Here is a 17896-nt window from a genome sequence, read left to right as displayed (position 1 = left end):
TGCAATCTTTACACCTCAGTCTCTAAAATGTAGAAGATTTAAAAAAATAAGCCTGACATGTTCTGGAAAAAAAAATGCACTTCTTATTTTCTCAGGAAGTAATACTTTCAAGTTGATTGTTTTCTTCACTAAACAGATACACTATTTAAAATTTGTTTTTATCTGAAATTTTCATAATCCCCCAACTTTGAATCTGTGCCCTCTGATCTGAACTATTATGCCTGGGTGCAATTTAGCAATCACCATGGGCTCTAAAAAAGGCCAGAGTCACAAGTCTCAATCTGGTGTGGTAGGCAAACTACTTCTCAAACAAGCAATCTCTTCTTCTTATCTTAAAGCAAACAGTCGAAAACTCAAGTAGCCTACCTTGTCCCAGTTCTGTTCCAGTAATAAAGCGATAACAGCTTCTCCAAAGTCCCTCCAGGTAGAAAGGCTCAGCTAATGGCCAACTAGGGCACTTCAACATGGGACTCCTGGACTTTGGGCCTGGGGGTCTAAATACCCAGGGATGGAAGGACAGAAGGAAGGAAGGAAAGAAGGAAGGAGGGAGGGAGGGAGGGAGAGATCCTGAGTCGTTATGATTACAGGTGTGAACCACCCCGTGTCCAGCTAGCCTAACTGCTGGAAACTAAGGCCCCAGAGAGGCGGTAACACACCACCTTGGCTGCTGCCCGAACCACAGCTGACTCCATGGAATGAAAGCCAACGCAGGGACCCGCCCCCTCCTGTCTCAGGGGGGCTCGCATTCAGTCCTGCGCTGCCCCTCCGTGGAGGCCCCGAGTCACCTCCCGGGCGGGGACGGGGCGGTGTGGCGGGCAGGTTTTCTGAAGTGGATCAGCAAACCACGCCGACTTGAGGCTTGTGCCCGCCTGGGGCTGCGCCTGGCGCCGGGCCGCGGCTGGGCGGCTGCGGGCGGCTTTAGTCATCGCCCCACACCGTCTGGACGTGGGGACCCAGGGCCGGGCGTGTGCTCGTGCATCGCGCGGGGATTAGGCGCGGTGTGGGGTCTGGGAATGTTGCGAGGCCCGGGCGACATTTAATCCGGGCTTTGCGCCTGCCTGGAGGCTTATGGCCAGCAGATGTCCGGCGGCTCCCGGGCAAGTGGGACCGGCGGGCCCGGGGCCGAGCGCAGCCGCGGACCGCAGGGAGGGCCTGCGCAGCCCCGCCGGGAGGCCGGCCGGGCCCCGCGCCTCCGGAGCCCATCGCTGGGAATGTGCTTCTGGCGGTAGAGGAGTTTGACCTTCAGATAACACCGGGCCGCGGACTGGAGCGCAGGGGCGGCGGGGCGCTCGGGCGGCGGGGCGCACGGGCCGGGGGCAGCGCTGCGGGTCTCGGCTCACGCCGGGCCGGGTCTGGGGGCGCAGCGACGCCGCACCGAGCCGCGGGGACCCCGAGAGCTCCTTCCGGAGAGAGTCACCGTCTCGCAGTAAGTCGGGGTTCCCGCTGCAAGCGTAGGGGGACCCCCTGGACTGGGTCCAGGTGGGCGGGGTGGGGTGGGGGCGCCCCGAACCCGCTTCCGGGTCCTCACTGGGGCCCGAGAGCCGGGGCTGCGGAAACGCCGGACTGGACTCTGCCTTCGGGGGTGCGGGGAGCACCCAAGCCCGGCCCCCCCCAGGGCCCCTGCGTCCCCGCCGCGGGCGCCCAGCTTCCCGGTAAGCCTCCCGGAGTTATCTGGCGGCGGGAAAGACGTCGCCTTCGCCACGCCGCGGCTGCAGCGGGTTGGAAACGGGCTGCCTGCGCCTTTCCTGTTTCGTTTTGGCAGAAATGTAGGGGTCGTTTTCTCAAGAAGGGACGGATTACGCGGCTACATTTCCACTCCTAACCTTGGGGTAAGCCCGGGTGGGTTGGAGAGGGGAGGGCTCGCTTTCTGAGGGCCCGCGGGGCCCTTCCATTAGGCATTTTAAATACTTGATCCCCTGCGAGCTGCGGACGCTGCCAGACCTAGAGCATTCTGCGCCCCCGAGCGCATTCCACCTGCACCCCAGTCCCCTCCCTCCCCCGGACGGTCACCAGGCTTAATTTATGGAGTAGACAGCTTTAGGTTCAGAGGCTTTTTATTCTTAGTGTTGGTTGTTTAGGAGCCGAGGGCCACGTCCACATCCACTGCGCATGCTGAGAAGCCGCGCGCCCGCCGCCTTTCCTCCCCACCCCACAGACACCTTCCACATGGTTAATGTGTGAGTGTTCAGGCTTCCAGGTTATCCCCTCGGGCAAGTGTGTAGAATGGTTCATCTTGTGGCGGTAGTGCACATCTGTGCTACTATTTAGGTGAAAGTTTTTCAACTGTTCCAAGGGGAGATGAATTTTTGCCTCTGAATTTCTAAAACATATTTGTAGGCCTGTGGAGGGACAACTTGTATTTCCAGATTCCCCTGCAGAGGCAGGAGCGTGTACTGTTGGGTTCACTTACCTGTGGTACTTGACCTCTAGGCTCTTATTTCCACCTGATTTCATCCTTGGCAGAGACATTTCTGCCTTCAACTCAAAAAAACAATGATCCAGAAAGAATGATTGGTGATACTAGATAGCACAACCTTAGCTAAAGACTGAATCATTTTATGGTATGCTTTTATGACTCACATTTCCTTCCTCTTCCAACTCAGCTTCATGTAGGGATTAAGGATCAATTAAAAAAAAACCCTCTGGGCATCAATGGCTCACACTTATAACCCTAGCTTCTCAGAAGGCTGAGATCTGAGGATCAGGGTTTGAAGCCAGCCCTTGCAGGAAGTCTGTGAGACTCTTTAAGCTCCAATTAGCAACCAAAGAAGCCAGAAGTGGAGCCGTGGCTAAAGTGGTAAAGCACTAGTCATGAGTAAAAGCTCTGGGACAACACCCAGGCCCTGAGTTCAAGCACCAGGACAGACACAGACACAGATACACAGACATACAGACACACACACACACACACACACACACACACACACACACACGCACACACGCACACACACAAAACAAACCCCTCTGCCTCCCTTCTCCTTGGGTACAAAAGGATTTGATGAACTTGGGTGAGGGCATCTACACTCTTGGGATGTCTGGTGGGGTTTTCTGGTCAGGCTCCAAGCTGGGTACAGATCTTACCACAGTCATAAGCAGCCTCCCTTTTCTTCCTACCCTCATCTGTCTCTTGTCAGTATTTTTCTAAGAACATTTCCCTTCCCCAATCCCTGCCTTTATTTTCCTGGAAAATTTCTACTGGAAAGTCCATTGTGTGTTCAGAAACAAAAGTGGCACCCACATCTCCAGTTATTTTCTCATCATTATAGTGTTGACTTTCATGGTTTACTGATTAGTAATCTTGTCATTTGTACATCATACTTAATTAAAGTGTAAGGTTTGTCATATAATTAGCAGTTTATAATATATTAAATATGCTAAAAATGACATTGTTTGGATTATACTAAGTCAGCAGTCTTGGATTATAATTATGCAAAAGGCAATGCTAGCTTGATTTATTCGGGCCTTGAAAGTTTGTGCTGGCAGGTGGTGGGTAAATGCTTTTCAGACTATTAATGATCAAGACAAAAATGAGGAAAAATCACTCCATGGTAATATTCATGAGAGGCTTCTGTAAGAGAAAAGAGACAAGACTGAGGTCCTGTCAAACCCTCAGCAGTATTAAAGTTGGCTCCCTATGCCTGTGACTTCTGAGTCCTGACATTTCACCCATTGCTGCTGGAAAGTTACCGTGGTGTTGACATATATTGTCGTTAAACCTACGGTGATTGTTTGCCTTTTCTGAATATGCACTCCTTTTTATCTTGTCATTCTTTCCTAAACAATATAGCATAATGACTGCTTGCATCATATTTATACAGAATTAGTGCTGTAAGCAATCTAGAGATGGGTTAAACAATCTACAGGAGGATGTGTGTGTAGTTTGTGTGCAAACACTGTGAAATTTAAATGTCTGTAGACTTTGCTGTTCACAGAGGTAAACAGACCTCAGCCTCTGGAGTAGCTACGATTACAGGCATGAGCCACTGGCACCTGGCTGTTGTGTATTTTTTGTACTGAGGACAAAGTCTCTTTATTACTTGGTTCACTCACCCAAGTCCCCTTGTTTATTGTTTATTTTGTTGTGGAAATAGGCTCTGCTCCAACTGGTATCTTCCCGCCACTGGCTCCTGAGTAGCTAAGATTACAGGTGTGCATCACTTTACCCGTCTTGAATTCATTCCTCTTTTCAGAGGTCTTAATCTGAGAGACACAACAATGAAGTATCCTAAAAGCTGGTTCTGATCCCAATAGGAGTCAGTACATCAGCAACATTTTAGTCTTGCTTCATATTTTAGGTTAAACCAACGATTTGCATTTAAGTAGAAAAAAACATGGCTTCCCTGAAAGAGTAAATAAAAAACTTTTAACTGAGGAAATGGTGCTTTAAAAAGCTCAACCTCCCAGAATCTTAACTGCTTCCAGCACTGTTCTTTCCTTTCTTCTTTCCTTCTTTTGCTCCTTCTCCCCATCTCTCCCTTCTTCCCTTCCCCCCTCAGTCTGTGGTAAGGATGCAATCCAAGGCTTTGTGCAAACTAGGCAAAACCTCAACCACCCCCAATCCCAAATGCACATTCTTTCAGAGCCTCGCTGCCTAAATTAATTTCATGTAGACATAGGGTATGATATGAAAGATATGTAGACATACATAGGTAAGTATTGAGAATCCTAAGGAGAAGGTATTTTTGTTTAAGAGTTCAGATGAGATTCAAAAGCAGAAATGATAGTTTTCTATAGGAAGGAACTATTATTAGCAAAAATATAACATTTACCAATAAAAGCTCAGATTCTAAGGTTAACATTATATCAAATCTTCAATAATTACATTGAAACTGAATGGTAAAAGTGGATGCCAGTGGCTCAGGAAGTTGAGATCTGAGGATTATGGTTCAAAGCCAGCCCAAGCAGGACAGTCCATGAGAGCCTTAGCTCCAATTAACCATAAAAAGCCAGCGGTAGAGCTATGGCTCAAGTGGTAGAGAACTAACTTTGAGCAAAAGAGCTCAGGGACAGCACCCAGGCCCTGAGTTCAAGTTACCAAATAAACCCAACAACAACAAAAGCTAAGTGACAAGTAGACAAAGGGGCTCAATGTGACTAGATGTATCACCATCCCTAATTTTCTCTTTATCTCAAAAACTGTACTTGCCAGTTCTTTTAACTTTATGGCCAAATGTCCATATGAATAGATCTATCATTTTCTTTTAGAGAAAACAATATATTAAACTCACAGATGACCAGGAGAGACATTTCAGACCTGCCCACAAGCCTGTCCCTCTCTAACACATAAGAACATAAGAAGTGCAGTAGCTCCTTGGTGTCTCAGGAGAATTGACTCCAGGGCCAGCCCAGGCACTAAAGGTTGTGACATTCTTATCTCCAGTTAACCACCAGAAAACCGAAAGTGGTGTATGGCTCAAGTGGTAGAGCACTAGCCTTGAGCTAAAGAGCTCAGGGACAGTGCCCAGGCCCAGAGTTCAAGTCCCATGACAGACAAAAAAAAAATGAATGAATGAGTAAATAATACACAACAACAAAATAAACAAGTTGAGACTAATGAGGTGAAAATTAGAACAAGTTATTCTGCAACGTTGGGGATGGATTTTAGGGCCTCAGACATGTATTGCCACACTTGCCTATATCCCTAGGCCCTAGAATAAGTTGTTTAAATGGTTCTGCTCAATCAGGTAGGAGAAAGGAATATTTCAAGCCCATACACCAATCTGTCAGCCAACAAGGATTTATGCAGGTCTTTCTGTTTTATGAACTGGAAAGTACAACTGCGTAGGAGGTAGAATCTTTGAAGACTTTTTTTTTTTGTCATATGTCATGTGGCTTGAACTTTGGCCTGGTAGTTGTTCCTGAGCTCTTCAGCTCAAGGCTACCACCCTACCCCTTGAGCCTTGAGCCACAGTGCCACTTCCAGTTTTCTAGTGGTTGATTGGAGATAAAAGAGTCTCACAGACTTTAGTGCCCAGGCTGGCTTCGAACTGCAATTCTTAGATCTCAGCCCTCTGAGTAGTTAGGAGGCTGGGTGAGCAGTCTCGCCCCGTTCTTTGCAGACATTTTTAGGTGTGGGTGGTACATTTAAATCACTGGCAGGTTTCCTTCACTGAGTTCCTGGGTCTTCTTTCTGCTCAGGCTGGCAGCAAGCTCTTTGGTGGTCTCGTGGGATTTGCTTCCTTTGGCAATGAAAGGCATCTTGGCTCTTTCTATGTGACCTGAGCTCTTAGCCCCAAGACTCCCACTGGAGGTGTGGCTCTATTCCCAAGATTTTGTTTCCCAGCTCACAGCAGAGAGCTACGGGAAGCTCTAAAATGACCCATAATGGGAACATAGCTAGAAGGTACATGACAGATAGCCTTGAGCTTTGCATTAATTGAGAGGATGAGATCAGGTCCCTTTAATCACGAAAATAGCCTCCCAGACTAAACAAAAGACACAACTGTCTCGGTTACTGCCTGCATGCAATTTACTTAAATAAGTGATGCACATTTTACAGTGGTGTAGAAGCACATTCTGAAACAACCGGAATGGAATAAGTTTTCTGGGTCTTTGCTTAGGGATTAAAAATGGCATTAGCTACATCAAGTGGGATTTACATCTTGTTATCTTGACTGTCCGGTACTATGGCGGGTACAGGCCCATCTTTTCAGGCAGGCAGTCTGCCTTAGTTATGATTCTTTGGGGAATTAAATTAGTGAAGGAGGAACCTTAAGGGACAGGAAAGGATAGGAACTTGCAGCATGCCCCAAATAAGGATAAGGTCTAATCCTTCTCCTTTTCTTTTGTAATTTATGATTCACTGTACAATCTGCCTTAGTTTCAGCAAAGGCTATTTCCTTTGATCTCCTTTGATTTTGGCCTGTGAATGATTCCCTTCCAGATTAGGGACAGCTGGTCTTTATCATTCAGCTCATGTTCCAGGCTTCCCCTGCTTTCTGCCCTGCGCTGGAAGCTCTGTCTAGGAGATAAAATAATGATTGTGTTAGTCAAAGAGGTTGCAAACATCTTCAAATATGGACACATATTTGGGGGTATTCTCTGTATTTAGCATGGCCAAGGAGAAGTCACCCACAGAAAGTAGAAGGAAGTTTGTTTCCCAGTGGAATCACCAAAATAAACAAACAAACAAAAAGAAAGTAGAAGGAAGGGAGCTCAAATTGGCTAAAGGCAACAGGAATAACTGTCCATAACCCTCAATACTATGTCACCTAGAGCTGCTCCTCTGACTCATTCTTCCTCTCTTTTTTGTTCAAGTTCTAAGGTATAGACTTAGTAAGTACTGAGCTCTCTATACCAGCTTCTTAGCTGACTCTGTGCATGGCTCCAAAAGGCTGAGATAAACAGGCCTGAGTGACAGTAGGGCACACCTGGGAATTTAAGAACAAAGGAGAAGAAAGGCTGTAGGGACAAAGGCCAAGGGGCTAGCTGGAGGATCACATTCAGTTATAATCTCACTGCTTTGTGCAGGATAACCTGGATGTTAGCATTGTGATTGCTGTATGAACAAATGGTAGAAATAGATGTCTTTCTTTCCTAACTCTTTGCTAATAATGAAGCCTTCAATCAAAACTAAATTTAACAAATGATTACAGAATATGGTCTCTAGATTCTTGCTGCTGTTAAGCAGATTTAAAAAAAAAAAAAAGCCAAAACCAAAAACCCAAAACACCCAAAGCTGTTTCCCTTTGGTGAGAACAGTGCTTTGTCCATCTGTGAGACACATACTCTGGAAGACAACCAAGCTCAAATGATAAGTGCTTTCCTTTGCTCTAGCACGTGGGATTTACAATCTAGAGCCAATGAAGTGACATGGTACCATTTGTGTAGGGGAGGGATGAAGAGGGGTTAATTGCAATCCTTTTCTATTTTATTCTCTGCAAGTACTTGTCCAGTATCCTTAGTCCCTTGTCCCTTCCTCTCCTCCAGTTTCCATCGAGAAGCTTCAAGTACAAACTAGTTGATATCTACCAAACTCACAAAACAAGTTCTAGAAGGAACTGGGCTGTAGCTCATTCTTAGCATGAGCATTGAAAAATCATGAAAATCTAGGAACCCTGGGAAGGGAAAAGATCAGAGGGAGGGTTTGTAGAGTAGTATGCAAAATATGACGTTCTCTTGAGATGTGTGTTCTAAACAAGTTATATCTTTGTGTGTGTGTGTGTGTGTGTGTGTGTGTGTTTATGTGCACATGTGCTCACATGTGCCCATGTACATACATTTACATGCCCCTGTCCTAGGGATTCGAACTTAGGACCAGGGCACCATTCTTTAGCTGTTTTGTTCAAAGATTGTATTCTATCACTTGAGCCACAGCTCCACTTCCTGCTTTCTGGTGGTTAATTGATGATAAGAGTCTCACAAATTTTTCTACCCAGGTTGGTTTCGAACCTCAGTCCTTAAATCTCAGCCTTCTGAGTAGCTAGGATTACAGGTGTAATATAATTCTGTTAAAACACAGAATACTGAATTTCTCAGAGAATTTCTCCGTAAGAATTTTATTTATAGTCCATATACATTATTTTGCTTAAGCACAGATTCTAGTAAGAGTCTATTTCAGATTAGATTTATAAGTGTTCTCTTTCTTTCTTTCTTTCTTTCTTTCTTTCTTTCTTTCTTTCTTTCTTTCTTTCTTTCTTTCTTGTTTTGAGAGATTGGGATGAGGATTGCACCCAGGGCTTCATGAATGATAAGGATGCACCCTACCACTGACCCACACCCCAGCTTCTTCCTTCCTTTCCGATTAATTTTAAAATAAGCCTTAAAAAATCAAGAATCGAAAATTATTACAATTTTTCTTTAAATAGTTAAAGCAGTTTCTGCTGTGAAAGAAGACAGATTTATGGGGTTATGAAATTGTGAATTCCATCTGCATAGGAACTGGTTTGCATTTGTAATATGGTACAAAATATTCTTGGCATGTCTGTGGTTTATCTCACATAGGGTTCTCCATACTAAAACTCAGTCTAGTTAGAACTAAGTAGATTTCTTTTCCTAAGTCGTTTCCTCTTCCCCAAGTCTCTTGGATTCAGTGTTTTCAACAAAGTGCCACTAGGCCTTTCTGCCTGACAAAAGTTCAGTCTTTCTTATGTACCCATTCCACTAGTATCTGCTAATGGTTGGTTAAGTCAGTACACGAGTTCACAGGCAGAACAGAGGGAGGTGGAGAAGACACCCAGAACCCCTGCCTGTACTGTTCAGGACCCCCAGGGTCCAGGTTTGTGACTTTACACGGTGACTAGGACAGTACTCTTGTTATAATATGCCTGATGTACCTGGCCCACACAACTTAAGAATGATCATTTATTGGTTCACTTGAAATTATTGGCAAGGTATAACATTTGTTGAATAAATAACAAAGGTAAGGTAAAAGATAAAAGTTCATTTAATTACCTGGGGGTTTATTTGTCTGTTTTTGGTGCCCATTCTGGGGCTTGAACTTAGTAGGACTTTGTTTGCCTTTTGTGCTTAACACTGGCACCCAACCATTTGAGCCACACTCCCACTTCTAGCTTTTGCTGGGTAATTGGATTTAAAAGCCTCAGATTTTTCTGGCCAGGCTGGCTTCAAATTGCAGTCCTCAGATTGTAGCCTCTTACATAGCTAGGATCACAGGCATGAGCCACTCATGCGTTGCTCACATAGTCCTTTTAAAATACAAACCTTTAACTTGAAAATGAATCATATGGTGGTTTTTATAGGGAAAATTTGGCACTTTTGGAGTTTGAACTTACCGGTCATACCAGCTTTGAGTATTACTATAGTTTGTATTTATTTGCAATTGACAGTGAGAACAATGGGTTCTTCCCTGATTTGAAATTGAGATGAGTGATACCAAGATTCCACATTCTACTTGCTTCCTGGTTTACAGGTATATTTAGCAGATGGTTAGCTTTCTGTCCTAGAGCCAGAAGAAGTTCAATGAAAAACAAACTACAAGCAAACATTAAACTCTTGGCTTAGGCATATCATATTGCCTCATGAATTGGTTGCATCAGGGTTGGTTGTGTTGGACACTCGATTATTTTTCCTGGGAGCCTAGAATAAACTAGACAGAGAAGGGTGATATCTTTTATTCATGAAACTTACTCTGTTGACCTACCAAGATGTGCTTTACCATTTTCTCTGCCCTTCCTACCATTCTTATTAGTCATAAAATTTATTGGCCTCTCCGGCATGAATCTGGAAGAACCTGCCAACTTGGTTCAAGACTATAATTTCTTCAGTATGGCAGCAAACTAGCTGAACTGACTTGGCACTGAAATCATAATAATGATTTACTCTCCCAGCTAAGAAAAACACTTTATCTCGAGAAAAATCACTTTCAGGGCTGGGGGTGCAAGATTGGAGCTCAATCCACAGTACCACAAAGTAACAAAACAAACACATATAAATCATTCTATCTCTAAAATGACTCTGAGATGTTTGTCTATATTTATTTTTAAAATTTACCCTAGACCCAAACACATGGCACGCGAAACCTTTTAGGGGCATTTGTCAGTAGTTTATATCTGTAATCTGAGGAAGCTAAGATCTGAGGATCTCTTCCGGAAGCCAGTCCAGGCAGACAATTAAAGCTGGAAGTGTCTGCCATTGGTGGCTCACATCTGTGATCCTAGCTACTCAGGAAGCTGACATCTGAGGATAATGGTTCAAAGCCATCGCAGGCGGAAAAGTCTGCAAGACTGAAAAAAAAACCCAAAAACTGGAAGTGGAGCTATGGCTCAAGTGGTTGAATGCTAGCCTTGAGCACAAAAGTTCAGGCCCAGAGTTCACACCCCAGGCCCAGCACAAAAAGTCCTTCTCTCAAAAAAAATCCCATTAAATAGAGGCTTGGCTCAAGTGGTAGAGCACCAGCCTTGAGAAAAAAAGCCCTGAGTTCAAGCTCCAATTCAGGAGTGCATGTGCATGCACACATACACACAGAAAGGAAGGAAGGAAGGAAGGAAGACAGACAGACAGACAGACAGACAGACAGACAGACAGACAGACGGGAGGGAGGAAGGGAGGGAGGGAGGGAGGGAGGGAGGAAGCAAGCAAGGAAAAGAAAAAAGAAAACCATTCAAGAAACTGTGAACAAGATGCAAACAGTTGTCAACTAACATGACATAGACATACCATGGTGATGGTTCAGAGAAGAGAAAGGAAACATAGGCTGGAAAGTGAGGGGGCAATATAACCAAGAAGAGAGACTAATGTCAGGGATTAGAGCCTGTGTAGGATTTAGAGGGAAGTGGAAAGGCTGTAATAGGAACATCCCACCAAGGTAAAAAGCCACATTGCCGATCGGAGTTAACGAGTCGACATCTGACTGGAGGAGGGACTGTCTAGAGGTCCAGGTAAGAGGGCATGGGAATGAAGATAGAGCTAAGTCAAAGAGGCTCTTCAGTGCCTAGTGGAGACACTAGCCTGCTGATTAGACCTGAACATTACGTGGGCAGCAGGGTGGTTTTGTCCAAGGGCTATGGGGAAAGACCTGTTCCTGGCCTTTGTCCCGGCTGTCGGTAGCCTCTGGCATTCCTTGGCTTTGTTCACTGAGCAGTCCTGGCAGGTTTTGTTTGTTGTGTCTTGTTTTCTCAGTACTGGGACTTGAACTTAGGGCCTGGGTACAGTTCCTTACTTAGCTTTTTTGCTCTACCACTTGGGCCACATGCCCACTTCTGGCTTTGGGGGTGTTACATAGAAATAAAAGTGTCACAGACATTCCTTCCCAGGATGGCTTCAAAAGGCCATCCTCTGATCACAGTCTCCTGAGTAGGTAGGATTAATGGCATGTCACCAATGCCAGGCTCCCTGAGTTTTTAAGTCATCTTTCTCCTATGCATGTCTCTGCCATCTTTCCTTTTTTTTTTTTTTTTTTTTTTTGTGAGTCCTGGGCTTGAGCTCAGGGCCCAAGCCCCTGTCCTTGGACTTTCTCAAAGCTAGAGCTCTACTACTTGAGCCTTAGCACCACTCCCAGCTTTTTTCTATGTATGTGATACCAAGGAATCGAACCCGGGTCTTCGTGCATGCTAGGCAAGCACTCTACCACTAGGCCAAACTCCCAGCCCCATCATTCCTCGTTTATAAGGATATCAGTTAAGCATAGGTCAGAGCCTACCCTGGGGACTTCATTTCAACAGAATCTTCCCAACTTAGGATGCTTGGGCTTAACAAATTTTCAATGCATGTCCTGAAAATGACATGAATTCAGTAGAAACTACTTCACATATTGAATTTGGATCCTTTCCTGGATAGCAGTTATACAGGAGGAGGCCAGACAGAACAGCGAGCCACAGCTCTTAGCCAGCACTTTTGATCATGAAGAGCAAGCACTAACTTTCCAACACCTATTCTATGTTGCCAGCATCTGCTGGATGCAGATGTTCACTATCTAGCAGGAGATACTCAGTACTTGATTATGTAAGTAGGTTATAGATGGCTTTATCCAGCAATGGGCTAATGGTAAGTGCTCTGATCTCATTGAAGGCAGGCTAGCTAAGCCAGGGTGCTCAGTAAATTAGAGATGTTCATGTTCAGCTTAGGGTATCTTCAGTTTAGGAGGAGTTTAATAGCATGTCCCCCATACCCCACCTTGTAGGTCAAGGACTATCCATATTTCCATACTTCTGGAGAGACTTCAGCATGTCTGTTTGGGGGTGCTGGAGCTTGAACTGAGGGTCTCTTGTTTGCTAGACCAGTACTCTACCACTTGAGCCATGCCTTCAGCTCTCAACATGATTTTTTTTTTGGAAGAGATACATTTCAACCCATCGTAGGTGCCTTTCCAATCAAGAACAGCAGAATGAGGAGAATGTGAGTTCTAGCCAAAGTGAACAGACACTAGAATGGGGGATACCCTAGTGGGAGGTGGGAGCTGTAGCTGAAGGGGAAGCTGGAGAAGAAATGAGTGAAAGCTTAAGCAGTAGCAGTGACAGTAGATACCGAGTGTGGCACATGGCAGTGTACAGGGTTGTGCCCATCTATGCCGTCTCCTGTGATCTTGATGCCTGAGCATGCTCAGTGTCTGGCATCAGCAGGCTTGGGAGGAGATTATCATACTGGTTGAAGCTGGCAGAGGCAGAGATCCAAGAGCACATGTGCAGGATTTGAGGTGGTGATGGACGCACGTGGAGATGACCAATGGCCCAGCTGTCCCTCCTCCAGCCACAGATCTCGGATTTTGATGCATTTCAGTCATCCTTTAATCCCTGCGAGTGGGTGAACTCTTGGGAAGCATGAATGCAAAAGCCCAGCTGTGGGCTAGGTACTTTGGCAGGTTCCCAGACTTAGAGGATTGCCAAGAACCAAGCCAAGAAGCACTTAAAGAAATGGAGAAACAGTGAAGTTCTCTATGTGCAAGGCTGAAGAAAAAGAGTTTTTAGGAGAAGTGTCAGTGCCAGGAATAATGGGGAAGAAGGCATGAGGAGAATGGAGATAATGGGGGAATGGTCTTGGCTAAAATGAGGACAATGAGAAGAGCAAGTGCCAGGGAGGAGAAGAGAAGAAAGAAAATGGCAGAGGCTGACAGGCTCAAGGAAGGGTCTGAGGACTGTATTTGGAAATCAGGATCTACCTTTCCTCCCTCCTTTCTTTCTTCCTTCCCTTCCTCTTCCTCTTCCTCCCTTCTTTCTTTGTGCTAAGAATGGAACACAGGGCCTTGCAGGTGCTTAGCAAGCACTCTACCACTGGCGCTACCTGGAGCCCAAAGTCCTGATTTTTGAGATACTGTTCACGTATGGAAAAATTTGATCATTTCACTGCCCAATTCTCTGAATTTTTACCAAGGTGAATGTTCGTGTGCCCATCAGTCCTCTCAAGAAATGACAAGAACCTGGCCCCTCTCCCAATTCTTTCATTGCTGAGGGGCCTTTTTGGAAGAAGCCTATGGGTCTTTGGGGGTCACTATGCCAAGGGAGGGGGTGGTGATGCTGAGATGGGTTGCTCTCCCTGGAGAGTGTCTGGCTCAAGTCCATGTTCAAAGGCTGGTGAATGTGCTAACTGTTCTGGGGTGGAGACAGTCTCTAAATGGATAACAGCATCATTTGGTACGTGACAAAGACGGACATGCCATGTTTCTCCTCCCTGCCTTAGTCATCTGCCTCTACCTATCATTTCCCATGGCCCACCGTGGATGTTATATGGTAGGACTATCCAGTTGGCCCTGTTAAATGATAGTAAGAATAAAAAATGCTTTTACTCTTGGTGGATCCAATGTGTGCAAATGTGAAGTGCACACCCTCCCCACTTCCTCTGGATTTATGTTCCATGCGGGCCCCAGCATATCGGATGGTTGAGGGTTCTCCTCATCTCACATGCCGTTCACCTGTGGAAACACCCTCAGACACAGACATTCCCAGAAGTGCACTTCACTAATTTCCCAGGCACCCAAGTTGACAGCCAGATGAAACTACAGAGGAAGTGGGGAGGCAGTGTTCTTTAATACACACTGAGGGTGAGTTCCCGAAGTCCTGCCAGCACAACCACTGCCTGCTAAGCAAGATGTCATTGTCTTGCCTTCCCTGGCCTTCCACCCCAGAGGTATCATTTCATATTCAATTATTATCTGCAGGAATCTGGTTAGAAAAGCACATGCCCAGGGCTGGTTTGCTTTGGGCTGAGAGCCCAAATCCTGCCATGTAACACTGCAGCAAATTTAGATCTAGCAACTTTAAAAATCTCCAACTTTTAGTGCATCTGCCTCCTTTCCTGTATCATACAGAGGGGAAACTTGGCAGTGAGAATCGATTCTGTCCTCACAAATGTGATTTTGATGGCTGAGTTGGCTTTCCTTGACATGTCTTTAGGGCCTGATTTGAGAGGAGAGAGCTGGTTACCGTCATGTTATATCGAAGGCTTCCAGCTACTCAGAAATGATCCTTTCTATGTCACACCTACTGCTGCCTTTGCATACCTGCTGTACTCCCTCTGAATTAGGGGTGGGAGGCTAGAGGACACCAACTCCGAAAATAGCCCAGAGGGCTTCTTGAGTGGGTTGTGAATGAAGTTTGTGAATTGCAACCAGCCTATTTAAAAAGGACTGGAAGAGAATAGAAAATAACAGAGGGTGTGGGGCTAGGTGCTGTCTCACGCAGTCTGGGTTTAGTGAAATAGTCTGTACTGGACCCAATGGGAAATGTTTCTCCTCTGGCTCAGTCAGCAGAATTTGGGAAAATCAGGTGTACAAATGGAGGAGCCTTTATTAACCCAGGCAGGTTACTAAATGTCTTTAGCTTAGTAAAATTCATCATCTTTAGAAATGGAATAATAACATATCTATTTTATATAGTTGTTGAAAAGAGAAATGTATTTTTATTTAAAAAAAGAACATTATCCTGTGCCTGGTAAACTTTTTTTTTTTTGATGCCAGTGCTGGGTCTTGAACTCAGGCCTTGCACTCTTCCTTAGCTTTATCTCTCGAGGCTGGCGCTCTACCATTTGAGCCACAGTTCCACTTAGGGTATTTTTTTTCTGTACTAGTTCTAGGGCTTGAACTCAGGGTCCTGAACTCTTCTGGCTCATGGCTATCACTCTTTTCACTTGAGCTGCAGCTCCAGTTTGCCATTTATTTATTTATTTATTTATTTATTTATTTATTTTTGGCCAGTCCTGGGTTTGAGCTCAGGGCCTGAGCACTGTCCTTGGACTTTCTCAAGGCTAGAGCTCTACCACCTGAGCCTCAGCACCACTTCTGGCTTTTTTCTATGTATGAGGTACCAACAAATTGAACTCGGGTCTTCGTACATGCTAGGCAAGCACTCTACCACTAGGCCAAACTCCTGGCCCAACCTTTTTTTTTTTTTTGGTGGGGGGGAGTCCTGGGGCTTGAACTCAGGGGCTAGGCACTGTCCTCAGACACTTTTTGTTCAAGGCTAGTGCTCTGCCACTTGAGCCACAGCACCACTTCCAGCTTTTCCTGTATATGTGGCACTAAGGAATCTAACCCAGGGATTTGGGCATGCTAGGTGAGCACTCTACCACTAGGCTATGCTCCCGGCCCATCCCCTTTGGCTTTTTTAGTAACTAATTGGAGATGAATCTCACAGATTTTCCTGCCCAGGCTCGCTTTTGAACTGTGATTCCCAAATCTCAGCTTCCTGAGTAGCGAGGGTTACAGGTATAGGTCGCTGGTGACGTCTGTTCCTTGCTAACTTTCATTCCAGTTATGATAGTTCTTTTTCGGCTGGGTTTATTTTCTAGCTCAGATCTTTGTTTACTACCTAGACCTTTGACCTCAACTACTGCTTGACATCTCCATGTGGTCATTCCTTCAGCATCTCTAGCTCAATATGTCACTTGGTCTGTTTTGTAAGACAGAGGTAAATGGTAAACACTAAAGGTTTCTTCAGCCTGTGGTTCTGGAGACTGGGAGGCACAAGATAAAGGATTTATAGCTAATGAGCATCTCTTGCAGAGTCCCAGGGTGGCACAAACTATCACAAAGCCAAAAGGCTTACAAGAGAATCCATTAACTAGGTATACATTAATGGCTCTGCATTGATGGCCACATAACCACTGCTGGAAGGTCCTGCCTGGCCCTACCTCCTACGACCTCACAAGGGGATTAAATTTCAACATTCATGTTGATGGGAACATTCTAACCACAGCAATATCCCAACCTGAGCTCCATCTCCACCTTCTTTCTCTAACTCTCACCTATTTCTTTTTGCACACTCTTTATGGATTTGGGTCCTTCTGTGCAGTGCCACCATTTTCTCCTCACTGGGCTGCCTGAGCATCATCCTAATTCTTCTGGAAAGACAACCCAAAGCCTGGTCACTGTCACCCCGTAGTGGGTTACTGAAATTCTGTCGCCTATCTGCACCAACCTCTCCTTTCACAAGGGGCATCTGCCTTTCTCTTCCTTCCTGCTTGTAAGTCTTCAGTAATTCTCCAGGCTCCTGGGTTAAACTCCACAACCTTGTACCTAAAACACTAGGCTCCCCACAGGGCCTGGCCTCTGCCTGCCTCTCCACTTTCCCCATCTTGTGCTCCTAGCCTGGAACTCCTTACTGTGGTCATTCCAAGTCTAAAGTGCATTACTTACTCTTTGATCCAGTGTCTTCTTGTGTCCTCTACCTAGATAGATGCCTGTTCCATCTTTGGATGTCTGGTTAACTTATACTTGTCCTTTGGAGGGGTGAGATGGGGGAATGGTAGCTTGTGTGTGTGTGTAAGCATGCTTCCGAGCAACACCCACACTCAAGTTGGCAAACCAGTCAATGGACAACATTGTTTGGGGTTGCTAGCATGTTTCTGTGGGTACTAATCTCCAAAAGTAGTAGTAAGGTATGACACATGGCATACGTAGCACATTTCCTAACTTGTACTCAGGCAGAGTTCAGGGAGGTAAAGTTAATGATTGGCTGTTGTGAAAGATCACAAAGGACCTTACTGGAGACATAATAGATTGCCGAAGTCCAAAAAAGGACTTCTAAGTATGTTTGGGCTTGCTTTCTGAGAGACCACAAAATCAAGATAATACAAGATTATCTGGGTGTCTAGAAGCAGAAACACTACTAGAGGCATCCACACAGTGGATTTTTTTGTTTTGGTTTGGTTTTTCTTGCCAGTCCTGGGCTTGAGGTCAGGGCCTAAGAACTGTCATTGGACTTCCTCAAGGCTAGAGTCTACCACTTGAGCCACAGCACCACTTCTGGCTTTTTTTTTCTATGTATGTGGTACCTCGGAATGGAACCTGGGTCTTTGTGCATACTAGGCAAGCACTTTACCACTAGGTCAAACTCCCAGCCCCAAGTGGAATTATTATTTTTAAAGATTTTTTTCTATCCACTTTTTAGAAATCATAGAGTTATAGGTTGATGGAAGTGACTGCTCTCTTTCAACAATCTATAACAGCTATCACGAAGGATTCAAATGAGATCATGTGATAACCAGCAACCAGCAGACAGGAAGG

At 45.4% G+C, this 17896-nt stretch overlaps 1 protein-coding gene across 1 annotated transcript in view; it reads left to right on the top strand.

The window, feature by feature from the left end:
- The first annotated feature begins 1354 nt into the window (after positions 1 to 1354).
- Trim2 (tripartite motif containing 2) overlaps positions 1355 to 17896 on the top strand; it is a 72535-nt gene continuing 55993 nt past the window's right edge. The window contains exon 1 of the mRNA XM_090356849.1: positions 1355 to 1426. The gene's annotated coding sequence lies outside the window, so the exon portion shown is untranslated. The remainder of the gene's footprint in view (positions 1427 to 17896) is intronic.

This window comes from Megascapheus bottae, chromosome 23 (assembly GCF_031878675.1).
Source record: "Megascapheus bottae isolate mThoBot1 chromosome 23, mThoBot2.hap1, whole genome shotgun sequence".
NCBI classification, from domain to species: domain Eukaryota; kingdom Metazoa; phylum Chordata; class Mammalia; order Rodentia; family Geomyidae; genus Megascapheus; species Megascapheus bottae.
The sequence above is the reverse complement of the archived record's forward strand: the minus strand, read 5'-3'. Positions and strand labels throughout refer to the sequence as shown.